Source organism: Mobula hypostoma, chromosome 7 (genome assembly GCF_963921235.1).
Source record: "Mobula hypostoma chromosome 7, sMobHyp1.1, whole genome shotgun sequence".
NCBI lineage: Eukaryota > Metazoa > Chordata > Chondrichthyes > Myliobatiformes > Myliobatidae > Mobula > Mobula hypostoma.
In genome coordinates this window covers 417,344-430,989 of record NC_086103.1, presented here as the reverse complement: position 1 = coordinate 430,989, position 13,646 = coordinate 417,344, and the positions used below count along the sequence as shown (strand labels likewise).

The 13,646-nt window shown below is 43.9% G+C and overlaps 1 long non-coding RNA gene across 1 annotated transcript; it reads right to left on the bottom strand.

The window, feature by feature from the left end:
* Window positions 1-3,190: 3,190 nt before the first annotated feature.
* LOC134349115 (uncharacterized) lies at window positions 3,191-8,120 on the bottom strand. The gene is made up of 3 exons (XR_010018590.1): window positions 8,021-8,120; window positions 3,691-3,883; window positions 3,191-3,604 (listed from the first exon to the last, which is right to left on the bottom strand). It is a non-coding gene; the product is annotated as an uncharacterized LOC134349115 (long non-coding RNA).
* Window positions 8,121-13,646: the final 5,526 nt, after the last annotated feature.

The following is a 13,646-nucleotide window of genomic DNA, read 5'->3' as shown; positions in this document are numbered from 1 at the left end:
TCAACCCAAATAAGTGTGAGGTGTTCATTTTAGTAGGTCAAATATGATGACAGTATATAGTATTAATGGTAAGACTCTTGGCAGTGTGGATGATCAGAGGGATCTTGGGGTCCAAGTCCATAGGACGCTCATAGCAGATGCACAGGTTGAGTCTGTGGTTAAGAAGGCATACAGTGTATTGGCCTTCATCAATCATGGATTTGAATTTAGGAGCCGAGAGGTAATGTTACAGCTATATAGGACACTGGTCAGACCCCACGGAGTACTGTGCTCAGTTCTGGTCACCCCACTACAGGATGGATGTGGAAGCCATAGAAAGGGTACAGAGGAGATTTACAAGGATGTTGCTTGGATTGGGGAGCATGCCTTATGAGAACAGGTTGAGTGAACTCGGCCTTTTCTACTGAGAGCAACGGAGGATGAGAGGTGACCTGACAGAGGTGTATAAGACGATGAGAGGCATTCATCGTGTGAATAGTCAGAGGCTTTTTCCCAGGGCTGAAATGGTTGCCACAAGAGGACACAGATTTAAAGTGCTGGGGAGCGGGTACAGAGGAGATGTCAGGTGTAATTTTTTTACTCAGATAGTGGTAAGTGCTTGGAATGGGCGGCTGGCAACGGTGGTGGAGGTGGATACGATAGGGTCTTTTAAGAGACTTTTGGATAGGTAAGTGGAGTTTAGAAAAATAGAGGGCTATGGGTAAGCCTAGTAATGTCTAAGGTAGGGACGCGTTCAGCACAATTTTGTGGGCCGAAGGACCTGTATTGTGTTGTAGGTTTTCTATGTTTCTATGTTTCCAAAAAGGCCGCATCCATCAGTAAAGAACCCCCATCACCCAGGTCATGCCTTGTTCTCATTGCTACCATCAGGAAGGAGGTACAGAACACCTCAGGGTCTTGCCCCGAAATGTTGACTGTTCTTCTTTCCATAGATGCTGCCTAGCCTGCTGAGTTCCTCCAGCATTTTGTGTGTGTTGCTCAGATTTCCAGCATCTACAGATTTTCTCTTGGTTGTGAGCAGATACAGAAGCCTGAAGGCACACACTCAACAATTCTGGAACAGTTTCTTCCCCTCTGCCATTGATTTCGGAATGGACGTTGAACCCATGAATACTACCTCACTACTTTTTCTCTTTCTACTTTTGCACTACTTATTTAACTACAGTATTATATATAGTTACTGTAATTCACGTTTTTGTGTTCTTACTATTGCATTGTACAACTGCCACAAAGATAACAAATGCTGATGATATTAAACCCGACTCTGATACAAACACAAATGTCTTGAAATTGGATTAATGTGTGTTTTTTTAATGTGTAAAGTACAGAGTTTGGGATATTAAAGAAGAGGGTATGATTAATGCATGAAAAGATGCTTTGAAGTGAAAGATGTTATTGGATAGGGGATCTGGTAAGGAATCAAACAACCTGTGTTTGCCCCTCATTCTGAAGTTTGTATGAAAAGTATTTCAGGTGCTTGTGCATGATTCCCTAAATGTATAGCCAATAATATTAAAGAGGATACCAAATGTTTTTTTTCAAATACATAAAGTGTAAAAGAGAGATGAGAGGGGATATGAACCATTGGAAAATGATGCTAGAGATGCAGTAATGGGGGACAATGGAACAGCAGATAAACTGAATAAATATTTTGCATCAGTCTTCACTCTGGGAGACAATAGCGGTATGGTGGAAGTTCCAAGTGTCAGGGATCATGCAGGGTGTGAAGTTACCATTACTAGAGAGAAGGTTCTTGGGAAACTGAAAGATCTGAAGATAAATAAGTCACCTGGACTAGATGGTGTACACCCCAGAGTTCCTGTTGTTTGCCTCAACTATTCACAGGCCTTTCTGACTGGAGGCCTGTGACTAGTGATGTGCTGCAGGGTCCATTGTTGTTTGGCATGTATATCAACAATTTGGATGATAATGTGGTGAACTGGATCAACAATTTGTGGATGACACCAAGACCGGGGTGTAGTGGGCAGTGAGGAAGAATATCAAAGTTTGCAACAGGATCTCGACCACCTGGTGAAATGGACTGAAAAATTACCGATGGATGTTTAAAGCAGACAAGTGTGAGCCTTGCACTTCAGAAGAATCAGCCAGGGTAGGTCATACTTAGTGAGTGATAGGGCACTGAGGAGTGTAATGCAACAGGGGGACCTGGAAATAATTCCTTGAAAATGGTGTCACAGGTAGATGGGGTTAAAAAGAAAGCTTTTGTCACATCAGCCTTCATAAATCAATGTTTTGAGTACAGGAGTTGGGGTGTTATGTTGTTGTTGTATATGATTTAGGTGAGGGCTAATTTGGGGTATTATGCCCGGTTTTGGTCACTTACAGTACTATGTAGAAGTCTTAGGCACATACATTTAGCTAGGGTGCCTAAGACTTTTGCTCAATACTGTAGTAATTTTATGTACAGCACTGTACTGCTGCCACAAAATAACACAAATTTTATGACATATGTGAGTGATGATAAACCTGATTCTGATACAGGTCTCTATTGTGAGTTGAGAGTGGGAAGGGGGCAGGAGGGGAGAATCATGGTTGTGAAAAAGAGAAGGGAGACGGGAGAGAGGAGGGAGCACCAGAGAGACATTCTGCAATTATCAATAAACCAATTGTTTGGAATCGAACAACCTTGCCTGGTGTCTCAGGGATTTTGCCAGGACTTGAGGACCTGCGTTAGAGGGAAATGTTGAATACGTTAGGATTTATTCCATACAGCGCAGAGAATGAGGGGAGATTTGATGGAGGAATACAAAATTATTGAGGGTATAGATGGGGTAAATGCAAGCAGGCATTTTCCGCTGAAGCTGGGTGAGGCTAGAACAAGAGATCATGGGTTAAATGTGAAAGGTGAAATGTTTAAGGGGAACATGACTTGGAACTTCTTCACTCAGAGTTGTGAGAATGCGGAATGAGCTGCTAACGCAAGTGGTGGACGCGTGGTTGACTTCAACATTGAAGAAAATTTTGGATAGGTACATGGATGGGAAGGGTATGGAGGGCTATGGTCTGGGTACAGGTCGATGGGAGTAGGCAGATTAATGGTTTGGTACAGACTAGATGGGCTGAAGGGTCTGTTTCTGTGGTGTAGTGTTCTATGACTCTAATTTAATTTCTCAGTAAATCGTCTGTTAGAGAAAATAAACCAGCATCATTTTCCTGTAAGTTGCTGGATCATTGTTTTTATTTATTAACTGTTCAGAATACGGTATTGTTATGGTTGCTTTTCACTCATCCATAGTGTTACTATATAAGGTTGATTGGACCAATTTGGCTTAACAGGTCCCTTTACACAAATTACTAAGGTTTAGGGAGGTGCCCTTTAGCCTGTCTAGCAGTTTTTGATTTGCAAGGTGCCCTTTTCCTCTTTGCTTCATCCATTCATCCAAAGAGACCTTGATCCAGAGGCCATCAAAGCTACAGTCCCTATTGCAACACTTCAGTATCTCAGACAGGTTCTCTCTCTCCATCGAGGGAGAGTGAAGTCACTCCTGTAGCAAGAGTGAAGACCAGTAACTTGCTGTTCCAATGTTACAATATTCTGCATCACTTCTCCAAGCCTTCTGTCTCGAGGACCAACAGGCTCTCACTGTCCATCAAAAGAAAAAGAGATAGAGATCATTCAAGTACAAGGGCCTTCATCCGACAGCAGCCGGCAATTAGCAAAAACTCTACCTGCTGTCTAGATATTTCAGTCTCCCATGATGCTTCAGTCAGTGAAATTGGCAAGAAACCAGGTCATCCACCGGGCCACTCCACTCCTGGAGATAGTGAAGCACTGGGCTACACAACTGGGCTAAAAACCCACCAGTTGAGAAGAACCATAGTTTGAACTATAGATCATGGACTCCAACAGAACCCGAACCACCTTTGAAAGAAAAGGAGGACATAGAGGAAGAAGAATAAGCTGTTTTGTGGACGAACTGGAAGAAGTCAGCTGGGTCTGCAAATGCTGCTGGCAACATCTTTCCTAGCTTCTGCTCCTACATCTTGTGGTCTAACTGAGCTAATCATATTTGTCTGTTTTTGGCTTTTATCCCACTAAATCTTTCCTATCCATGAACTTTTCTATTCTTTATTACAGTGCATGGTTTTTTTATATTCTTATACAGATGTAGGAATTCAATGCCAGATCAATGGAAAAGGAGACGCTTCCATTGAGAATGGCTAATGGAATGGCTAATGCTGGTGGTGTAGTGGCATCAGCACTGGACTTCAAGGCAGACAGTCCTGAGTTCAGACCCAGCCGGGTCCCAACCTGGGCAGCAGCAGCAGCATCTGCGTGGAAGAAAAACCTGGCAGTCTACTTCTGTATCTTGCCATGAAAACCCCATGAGGTCATGAAGAGTTGGACTTGACTTAACGACTGGAATGTTACTGAGCTGGGCTAAAAGAATGCAGGGCCTCCCCAGCTTACAAATACCTGATTTATATTATTCAGAGATACAGTGCAGAACAGGCTTTTCCTGCCCATCAACCCACACTACTCAGAAAACCTCCTATTTAGCACCAGCCTAATCACAGGGGAGTTTGTAATGACTAACTAGTACATCTTTGTTCTGTGGGAGGAAACCGGAGCACCCGGAGGAAAGCCACACAGGTTCACGGGGAGAATATGCAAACTATTTATGGAAGGCACAAGAATTTAACTCTGAATGCCACAAACGGTAATAGCATGGCACTAACCACTCAATTATCACGGTGGCCCCGCTACAAACAGCCTGTGCATAGGAGGCAGATAGGGTGAATTTGCCTGCTGCAAGGATAGAGGCATCTTCTACCACCTTCAAACCTGGTCTGCAGCTGCACTTCCAGCTTGTGAACTGTTTGCTCTGTGGTTATTTCACCGAAATGGAACTCTGTTGTAACTTGGGGACAAATTGAGGTATAGGAATCCAAAAGTTTCACAGTGGTGTTTTAAACAAAGTTGTTCTGTTAGGTAACATCATTAAAAGTATTGCTCCTACTCTCCATGTTGGTTGCTTCTCAATGCCTCTTTAAATCAAAATTTGAACTAATGAAGTGCAATAGATCAAATGTGCAGGCAGCACACACAGATTGATTGTGTGTTATTTTCTAATTTTCCATTGTCGTCTGAATCAGACTTCACACTGCTTCCTGTGAACATGATTTACAATTATTATGCTGGAACCCAGTGGGTCACTTCTTTATCTCTCAGTGTCAGCAGGATCCTGTTCCCTGTGTACCGGCAGACATCTGGCACCAATGCATATCTGGTATGCTCGGAGTCACAGTGCTGGCCATCTTTTACTATGTCAAGAAGAGTTTTATTTACAGTATTGTGCAAGGTCTTAGGCACAAGATTTTTATGTGGTTTCAAATGGTATGTCCTCCACAGAGTCCTGATCTCAGCAACATCAAGGCTGTCTAGGATTACGTGGAGAGATAGATGTAAGCGAAATAGCAAATTTCTGCAGAAGAACTGTGGCAAGTTCTCCAAGATGCTTGGAACAACTTAACAGCCGATTTTCTTATAAAACCGCACAACAGCATACCTAAGAGTATCACAATGGGAGGGGGGGGTGCATTGGGAATGGACCCAAATGCAAGACACAGACACTGAAGTATAAGGAACAGTACTTGACTAGAGCAGGGACGTGACAGGATACTGACAAGGAGCAGGGACAAGAACACAGACTTGGGCTTCAGCTTGAGCTTGGAGACAGGCTGGGGTCTGGAGGCTGCAGGCTGGGGTCATGGCACTGAAGGCTGCAGTCTTGAGTCTTGGAATGCGGAGGCTGATAACTCAGAGGCTGGAGCTCAGAGACAGACTGGGAACTGTATATCAACATAGAGCCGGGACTTATCCTTCGAAAAGCTGGGACTCATCTTTAACACGACACTAATATGAGACTGAACAGTACATAGACAGAGCCAGGACTTATCCTTAGACAAGCTGGCACTCAACTTTATCTCCACACCAAGGTGGGACAGGCCCATCTGTTGGGTAACGGCAGAACAGCCAGACCTACCCAACAGAGGCCAAGACAAGACAGGTTCCCCCCACAGGGCAACTGCAGAACGGCCTGACTTACCCCACAGAGGCAAGGACAAGACAGGTTCCCCCCACAGGGCAACTGCAGAACAGCCTGTCTTACCCCACAGAGGCGAGGACAAGACAGATCCCCCCACAGGACAAAAGCAGGACGGCCTGACTTACCCCCACAGAGGCGAGGACAAAAAGAGACAAACACCAAAGAACGACAGACAGTTCCATCTCTGCATCGGGGTTGCTCCGAGCTGCAGTTTGGCCAGCAACCTCAGCTGGCTACAGAAAGAGCCTCCCACTTCCTTCAAACTAAAGGTGTAGCCATGGGCACCCGTACGGGTCCTAGCTATGCCTGCCTTTTTGTTGGCTTTGTGGAACAATCTATGTTCCAAACCTATTCTGGTATCTGTCCCCCACTTTTCCTTCATTACATCGATGACTGCATTGGCGCTGCTTCCTGCACACATGCTGAGCTCGTTGACTTCATTAACTTTCCCTTCAACTTTCACCCTGCCCTCAAGTTTACCTGGTCCATTTCCAACACCTCCCTCCCCTTTCTAGATCTTTCTGTCTCTATCTCTGGAGACAGCTTATCTACTGATGTCTACTATAAGCCTACTGGCTCGCACAGCTATCTGGACTACTACTCCTCTCACCCTGTCTCTTCCAAAAATGCCATCCCCTTCTTGCAATTCCTCCGTCTCCACTGCATCTGCTCTCAGGATGAGGCTTTTCATTCCAGGATGAAGGAGATGTCTTCCTTTTTTAAAGAAAGGGGCTTCCCTTCCTCCACTATCAACTCTGCTCTCAAACGCATCTCCCCCATTTCACGCATATCTGCTCTCACTCCATCCTCCCGCCACCCCACTAGGAATAGGGTTCCACTTGTCCTCACCTACCACCCCACCAGCCTCCAGGTCCAACATATAATTCTCCGTAACTTCCGCCACCTCCAACGGGATCCCACCACTAAGCACATCTTTCCCTCCCCCCCACTCTCTGCTTTCCACAGGGATCGCTCCCTACGTGACTCCCTTGTCCATTCGCAACCCCCCATCCCTCCCCCCCCCCGATCTCCCTCCTGGCACTTATCCTTGTAAGGGGAACAAGTGCTACACATGCCCTTACACTTCCTCCCTCACTACCATTCAGGGCCCCAGACAGTCCTTCCAGGTGAGGCGACACTTCACCTGTGAGTCAGCAGGGGTGATATACTGCGTCCAGTGCTCCCAATGTGGCCTTCTATATATTGGCGAGACCCAACGCAGACTGGGAGATCATTTCGCTGAACACCGACGCTCTGTCTGCCAGAGAAAGCAGGATCTTCCAGTGGCCACACATTTTAATTCCACGTCCCACTCCCATTCTGATATGTCTATCCACGGCCTCCTCTGCTGTAAAGATGAAGCCACACTCAGGCTGGAGGAACAACACCTTATGTTCCATCTGGGTAGCCTCCAACCTGATGGCTTGAACATTGACTTCTCAAACTTCCGCTCTGAAACTCAAAACTCCCCCTCGTGTCCCATCCGTTATTTATTTATATACACACATTCTTTTTCTCTCCCTCCTTTTTCTTCCTCCGTCCCCCTCACTATACCCCTTGCCCATCCTCTGGTTTTCCCCCCTCCCCCTTTTCTTTCTCCCTAGGCCTCCTGTCCCATGATCCTCTCATATCCCTTTTGCCAATCAACTGTCCAGCTCTTGACTCAATCCCTCCCCCTCCTGTCTTCTCCTATCATTTCAGATCTCCCCCTCCCCCTTTCAAATCTCTTACTAGCTTTCCTTTCAGTTAGTCCTGACAAAGGGTCTCAGCCCAAAACATCAACTGTACCTCTTCCTAGAGATGCTGCCTGGCCTGCTGCATTCACCAGCAACTCTTATGTGTGTTGCTTGAAATTCCAGTATCTGCAGATTTCCTCATGTTTGGATCCCTCCCTAGCTCAGAGTGGCTGGCAGCCACTCAGCTAGCCCAGGAAACAGCCAAATCCATACCACAAAGACAGCTCCAACTACTGACAGCAAGGCTCCATGAAGTGATGGTTCTCCAACACAGCCTAAAGATGGCAGGTTACTCCCAGGGGATCTTGACAAGACAAACCAGCAGCCCACACTTGACCCCAAGACCACTTATATTCCAAGCTCAAGATAGGAATCAGGTGCCTATGATTAACTCAACCAAAACAATGGACAGCTGGAAGACCCGGAGTCCTGAGTCCACAGACCGGACTGTGAACCGGAATGCAGGCTTCACGGACTGGACCATGACAGAGAGAACAGATGCAGCTTTAAAGGCAAAAAGTGATCACATCAAATGATTTGATTTTGTTTTTTACTGTTTACTGCTCTTTATAATAAATATTTTACTCACTAACCCTAACCATACATCTTAGGAATGTGGGAGAATATCAGTGCGCTGGAAGAAACCCATACAGTTATGGCAAGAATGTACAAACTCCTTACAGGCAGTGGCAGGATTTGAACTCCTATCTTACAACAGTGCTGTAAATCATTGTACTCTACCATGCTGTCCCAAAAATGTTCCTGCTCAGGATTGAACTGTGGACGTTATGCACACAAAGTGAACCTGATAACCACTACACTACAGAAACAGCTCACCCAACAGGTCAGAAAAGCATTCTACACAATGCTTTTATGCAGAAGTGCATCATAACAAAGGGAAGATTTGATCCTATTTATTCATTTTATAACGACACAGGAAGTCCATTAGGTTTATACCAGGATCCAGAAGCAATCTCATTAATCTAATTTCTTCTTTCCTTACTTTCCTCTACCCAAGCAATTTATTCTCCCTTACACATCCTTTTATTTTTCATTCAGCTGCATTAAATAGTACCTTAACATGGACATACAGCACAGAGAGTTGCTGGAAAAGGGTCAGTAACATCATGAAGGATCTCACCCAACCTCCCACTCCTATCAGGGAGGAGGCTACGTAGCATCCACACCAGGACCACCAGACTCAAAAACATTTACTTTCCCCAAGCAGTAAGGCTGGTCAACACCTCCACCCACTATCCCACCCCTCCACACCCCCAACCATCACTACTTTATCACTTCCTGTCAGTCACCTTACATGTCAGGCACCTCCTGTGCCCAGTGTCACTTTATGGACATAAAATCAATCTATGAATATAAGCTATCCTATGTATTTATTTTTATTGTGCTTATTTTATTATTTTGTTCTTTTTCATGCAGCATTGAAGCTGGAGTAACAATTAATTTATTCTCCTTAATACTTGTGTACATTAGACATTATTGATTCTTGACAATGAATCTATCATTGTCCATGGTGAAATGAAACAGCCCTAACTGATTACATGAAAGAAATTACATTATAGCAAATATATCATTAAAATTATACATTTATAATGCTCCCTGGAATACCCTTTAAAGCTTTTAGCATATCTGTCATCATATGCCAAGTAATTTGCATGTTGCATGACGAGAGAGTGGTGGGTGCATGGAACCTGCCACCAGCTGTGGTGGTAGAAGCAGTTATATCAGGGGCATTTAAGAAACTCCTGGGTAAGAACAAGGATGAAAGAAAAATTGAGGGCCATGTAGGCAGGAAGGGTTAGATTGATCTTAGAATAGGTTTAAGGTCAGCGAGATATAGTGAACTGAGTGGCTTGTACTATGCTGTAATGTTCTATGTTCTAAGTCCAGAAGCCCCTGCTGCCTGTAAGAAGTTTGTACGTTCTCCCCATGGCTGCATGAGTTTCCTCCAGGGCCTTCGGTTTCCTCCCTCAGTCCAAAGATAAACTGGTTGGTAGGTTCACTGTCCAATTTAGCTATGAGGCTAGGGTTAAATCAGGAGATTGCAGGGTAGAGCAGCTCAAAGGATCAGAAGGGCCTGTTCCATGCTGCATATAAATAGATAATTAAAATAAATAATAAAGCAAATATTTATAGGAGAAAATAAATAAAATATATATTCAGCAAGTCAAGGTGAAACATTAGCTCTATTTCTCTCTGCACATAGGTCACCTGACCACGATAGGGTAGAGTCAAGAAAGATTTAGATGATTAAGGGCCAAAGACTGGAAAATGGGATTGGGAATGGTGACTCCAGCCATTATCAATACTCTTCAGAGATTGTCTGCCTGGCATCAATGGTCCCATAACTGGGACTTCTGATATACACCAACCGTTCATATGGCCATCCACCATCTGTTCCCATGGTATCATGTGACCCTGATGGGGAGGCTAAGCAAGTGTTACACATTGCCAAAGGGTGACCTGCAGACTTGCGGAGGAAATGAGTGCCGTACACCTCCTGTGATGGAGACGTGACGTATCTCCACCCCACCACCCTAGTTGAGTGGGACTGTAGCCAAAAGTGATCACCATGATCTTGTTGAAATGCAAAATAGGTTCAAGAGAGTAACCCATTCATACTCCTATTTCTCAGACTCTTTCTCTGAACGTCTGAGATCGCATTTATTCCTCCTCCAACATCATTAAACTGAACTATTTGCTCATTCTGCTATATCTCTTTTGCAGGAGCTTGAATGTGGAATGAGGCCAACTTGCTGCTTATATTGCAACAGTGGATTCGCTTAAATATACTTTGTTGTCTGAAACATGTGCACAATTCCAAATTGTTAATGCAACCATACCTATACCCCATGGTTTAACAAGTTTGTAGGGATATAGAGACCAACTGCCCACAGAGATGTGCGATGTTGGCAAGATAAACAAAATATGCCATGGATATCAGCCTTTACTTATCACTCAGGATGGACAACTAATGTTATGCTTATGATCTAGAGATGCAACTGTGGGGTTCGAATTTCAAAGTACATTTTATTATCGAAGTATGTATACTTTATACAACCTTGAGATTCGTTTCCTTACAGACAGCCACAAATCAAAGGAACCCAATAGAATCCATTAAAAAAGAAGGAAGACCTTTGAAAAAGAAGGAAAACCATTGAACACAGAGAGAAAAAAATAAATCGTATAAACAACAGAAGTAAGCAAATTGATTTCAGAACTGAAGTTCACGAAAGTGTGTTCACACCCAATTCAGAAGCCCGTTAGTTGCAGGACACTGCCTCAGTTTAGTGCAGAGACAAGTACACCTGGCGGAGCAGCAAGTTGAAATGTAGTCCAGAGAGGAGTAAACTTCACAGAGCAGTGAACTGAAGATGCCCATCCCTTGCCCCCAGCTCCTGAACCCTGACTTTTTCGATTTGGCCCATGCTTAAATCTAGAAACCATTCCAAAAACAAAATTATTCCAAGCTGTTTTATCCTTAAATTCAGTTACTTATAAATTATTGTTCAGTTATTTATAATTTATTGAACTCCAGGGTGGAAAAGGCTCACAACAGCGGGCAACACACACCAAAGTTGCTGGTGAGTGCAGCAGGCCAGGCAGCATCTCTAGGAAGAGGTACAGTTGACGTTTCAGGCCGAGACCCTTCAGGGGGCATAATTTTAAAGTGAATGGAGGAAAGTATAGAGGGGATGTTACACAGAGAGTAGTGGATGGCCACCCAGGGTGGTGGTTGAGGCAGATACATTAGGAGGATTTAAGAAGCTCTTAGATAGGAACGTGGATGACAGAAAAATTAGTGGATCATCTGGAGGGAAGGGTTAGATTGATTTTAAAGTAGTTTAAAAGTTCGGTGGAACGTTGTAGTCCAAGGGGCCTAGACTGTTCTGTAATGGTCTATGTTCTAATCCAATCAACTCATCAGAATAATTCAAGATCAATGGGGCATTTTAGTATTTTACTCCTAAACAGAGACAGAGAACACAAGATACTGTAGAGGCTATGGTTTGGAGCAACAGAGAAATCGGTGAAGAATCCCAGCAGGTTGAACAACATCTGTGGAGGAGAAACAATTATTGATGTTTCAGGTTGAAACCTAGCATCAGGGTGCTGCTTGTATCCATACAGTTAATATTATCTGGCTGTACAATATACTGTATCATGTTGGCGGGGTGTATGATAGCACATTTGTGATCTGAAACTCATTCCTCAATAAAAGTTACTATTAACTGTAAATTGGAACTTGCAAGGTGTATGATGGCAACAACAACAGTGTTTCAAAGATAGAATCAAAGAATCATGGTATAGTAACATGCCCTTTATGCCCACATTGTCCATGCCAATCATGATACCTATGCAGACTAATCCCATTTGCCTGGATTAGGTCTTTATCTCTCTCTACCTATCAAAACTGCCTTAACCAAGATGTTTGGTTTGCAGAGCAATGTATTATATGTAAGTGCTTCAGATTTCCTGTGCTGGTGATAACTCTCATTTTTATAAGACCGTAAGACCATAAAATACAGGAGCAGCATCAGGCCATTTGGTCCATTGAGTCTGCTCCACCATTTCATCATGGCTGATCAAATTTTCCTCTCAGTCCCAATCTCTTGCTTTTTCCCCATATCTCTTAATGCCCTGACCAATCAAGAATCTATCAACCTCTGCCATAAATAGACATACAGACTTGGCCTCCACAGTTGCCTATGGCAATGAATTCCATAGATTCACCACTTTCTGGCTAAAGAAATTCCTCCTCATCTCTATTCTAAAAGCATGCCCCTTTATTCTGAGGCTGTGTCCTCTGGTCTTAGACTCTCCCACCGTAGGAAACGTTCACTCCACATCCATTACATCAAGGCCGTTCACCATTCAATAGGTTTCAATGAGGTCACCCCTCATTCTTCTGAATTCTAATGAATAAAGACCCAGAACCATCAAACGTTCTTCATATGTCAAGACATTTAATCCTGGAATCATTTTCATGAACCTCCTTTGAACTCTCTCCAGTTTTAGCACATCCTTTCTAAGATAGAGGCCCAAAACAGCTCACAATATTCCAAGTGAGGCCTCAACAGTGCTTTATAAAGTCTCAACATTACATCCTTGCATTTATATTCTAGTCCTCTTGAAAAGATTGCTAACACTGCATTTGCCTTCCTCACCACAGACTCACCCTGCGTGCTAACCTTCAGGGAATCCTGCACAAGGACTCCTAAGTCCAAATTAACTCTTGTTGGCTTCCAACCAGGTACAGGTATCGATTGTAACCAATGTTTCGATGACAAGCTCTGCCATCTACATCAGGGACAATGGCTAGGCATGTCTAGTCAGGTGGAGTTTATACCCCCATAGACAGTCCCTCCTGTGGATTGATTAGTCCACATACAATCACCTTTCTGCTCTCCCACATTCTTCACAATCGAATTCCAGTTCTTACTTAGAGTGAGACCTCTGTCTTTGTTAAACTACTTTTAAGGGCCTAGTTGATTTTCCTTACCTTGCAGGCGATGGGAAAACCATGAAACCTAACAACAAGGAGGAACCTATCACTACTGCCTGCCTTCCCTATATTTCCATGATTTCTGCAAGGATCACCAGGATCCTGAAGAAATACCCGATTAATAACATCTGCAAACCCTTAAGGAAGCTTAAATCACAGCCCATATGGGTCAAAGATGAGCTAGGACTCAGGAAGGCTGGCTTTTATAGGATTCCCTGTGAATGCGGAGCTGTGCATATCGGCTGGACGGGATGCACGGTGTAAAACCACATCAAGGAGCACAAGAGTTGTATTCATTTTGGTTACTCTGAAAAA